The following is a 3,103-nucleotide window of genomic DNA, read 5'->3' as shown; positions in this document are numbered from 1 at the left end:
ATCACTATTTTAGTATGAGCATTTGTTTTGGTGAGCGTTATAGGGCAATCACTTCAAGTAGGAACATTTGTTTTGATAAGCGTTACAGGGAAATCACTGTTCTAGTATGAACATTTGTTTTGGTGAGCATTACAGGGCAATCGTGGTTCTTGTATAAAATTGTTTTGGTGAGCGTTATAGCGCAATCACTGTTCTAGTATGAACATTTGTTTTGGTAAGCGTTACAGGGCAATCGTGGTTCTTGTATAAAATTGTTTTGGTGAGCGTTATAGCGCAATTACTGTTCTAGTGTGAATATTTGTTTGATGAGCGTTACATGGCAATTCCGGTTCTTTTATAAAATTGTTTTGGTGAGCGTTGTAGGGCAATTACTGTTCTAGTGTGAACATTTGTTTTGGCGAGCATTATAGGGCAATCACTGTTCTAGTGTGAATATTTGTTTGATGAGCGTTACTTGCGGTTCTTGTATAAAATTGTTGGTAATAGGACATTTCGGACCATGGACGTTTCGGACCAGACATTTCGGACCAGATTTTGGGACACTTCGGACCATATTTAGGGACATTTCGGACCAGATTTTTGGACATTTCGGACCATGTGTTGGACATTTCGGATCATGTGATAGACACTTTGGACCATTGTTTTGGACATTTCGGACCATGTGTCGGACATTTGGGATCATGTGTTAGACACTTCGGACCATTACTGTGGACATTTCGGACCAGAATAAGTATTTTTTTATATGTTATGCATCAATTATTCTATGAATTAAAGTGTAACTTCAGAATATATGAGACACCATGGAACGATTTTTACACCTATTAATTATTATAAAGTATATATACAAAAAGACATTTTTATATTGCAGTCTGGACATCAATTTTTTTACAATTATAAATAGTTTGTTTATTGTTAATTAAAACTGTACTTTAATCGCATTCCAATTTAAATATTTGTTTTCAAATTAGGTGAAAATTGCATACATATGCTTCTTTAATTGAATGAAACGTAACTTAAACGAGTTCTATTCAGCAATAAAAATGTGTGAAAAACTGCATTGACGATGATGTCGTTGTTCTTTAATACTTGCTAGACCACGATTTAATTTGGTTAAAATTGACTTAAAAAAGATATATTCTGCGTGTGTACTTATTGTGCATATTATCAAATAGTTCATTAAACAGGTACGTATATCAATTTCAATTCTTTTAGATAAATTAAACATAGCGTATCATTATCTCTATATTTTGTATGGAGGACATTCGCAAAAATATATCCTACGCTTACCAATATAGTTCTAAAGGTATTCTATAATTGTTTTTTTTTTTTTAATTCAATATTAAAAAAAATTGTCAATTGGTAAAATAAGCTTGACAGAAAATGTTAAAATCTCGTCGGACAGGTCATTACTGCATGCATTTTGAATATCATAAAATATAACAGTGTCAAATATTTGTTTATTATTAGAAAATATATTAAATACATACTGAAATAACAAATAATTACATATAAAAAGGAATATATGTGCTGGTCCGAAGTGTCTCCATCATGGTCCGAAATGACCATCACATGATCCGAAATGTCCCAAAATCTGGTCTGAAATGACCAAAAAATCTGGTCCGAAGTGTCTGGTCCGAAACGTCCGTGGTCCGAAATGTCCGTAATTCAAATTGTTTTGGTGAGAGTTGTAGGGCAATCACTGTTCTAGTGTGAATATTTGTTTGATGAGCGTTACATGGCAATTGCGGTTCTTGTATAAAATTGTTTTGATGAGCGTTGTAGGGCAATCACTGTTCTAGTATGAACATTTGTTTTGGCGAGCGTTATAGGGCAATCACTGTTCTAGTGTGAATATTTGTTTGATGAGCGTTACATGGCAATTGCAGTTCTTGTATAAAATTGTTTTGGTGAGCGTTATAGGGCAATCACTGTTCTAGTATGAACATTTGTTTTGGTGAGCGTTATAGGCAATCACTGTTCTAGTATGAATATATGTTTTGATGAGCGTTATAGGCAATCACTGTTTTAGTGTGAACATTTATTTGTGAGCGTTACAGGGCAATCGCGGTTCTTGTATAAAATTGTTTTGGTGAGCGTTATAGACAATCACTTTGTTAGTATGAACATTTGTTTTGGATAGCGTTATAGGGCCTTCTCGACTGTCTTGTGTATAAACAGCGTGATCATTCATGGCATTTAAAGTATCGGAATGTGATTTCTCTGTTTGTAAAAAAGATATTGCATTAATAACAGTTACACACACCTGCTGCTATTCGTACTCTCTATCGTTCATTATCATGTTTTAAATTCATCACAGGTTTGGATAAATTTTATTTTACAAATTGCGCACAACAGAGAAATCAATTGAATTCAGCTCAAAGTTCATACGATTTGAAAAAGTTCATTCAGATTGATCTGAAGTACTTGCCGTCGTTTATATCAGCTATTCGAGTATGTTGGACTTAAGGACATGGAACAATCAATAAATATAAATATGTTTGTATAAGCTTCAATATTAAATTGATTTTAATTTGAAATTGTACAAACTTGTGATAAGTTGGGTAGTATCGCTAGCTAGGGTATGATATACTTGTAGTGACGTATATAGGCAACATATCACTATGTAGTACCAAATATGCCCTTATCACGATTATTTCACAAACTTTAAATTGAAATATCAAGTGCTTGATTTATTTTATGAGATAAGTTTTTTTTCTCCTCAACATAAATTCTAAAGTACGAAAAATTACAGATTTTTAACGATGATTTAGACGGGTCTGTAATGATCGTGCAGTTTGAATTCTGCACGAAATACAAATACCCTTAACAACAGCACTTTTTAGGCGTATTGTTGTTTAATTTTAGCCACAATAAAAACTGACAAAATAAAAAATAAACACCCACTTAATCCTTTCGCAGTTTGATATAGAGATGAGAATTAAAATAAATACATGAAAATTAATCTTGATAGATCTTATCGAGAAAAAAATCTCGACAGTGCCGTTTTATCTTTGTTTATTCAACTGACGAATTGTTTTATTTCTATGAAAAAATGCCAATATTTGATTTTTTAAAAAGTGGTTTAAATTTTAACACATAGAAA

Source organism: Ruditapes philippinarum, unplaced genomic scaffold (assembly GCF_026571515.1).
Source record: "Ruditapes philippinarum isolate M1 unplaced genomic scaffold, ASM2657151v2 ctg1904_1_1_1_1, whole genome shotgun sequence".
NCBI lineage: Eukaryota > Metazoa > Mollusca > Bivalvia > Venerida > Veneridae > Ruditapes > Ruditapes philippinarum.
The sequence above is the reverse complement of the archived record's forward strand: the minus strand, read 5'-3'. Positions refer to the sequence as shown.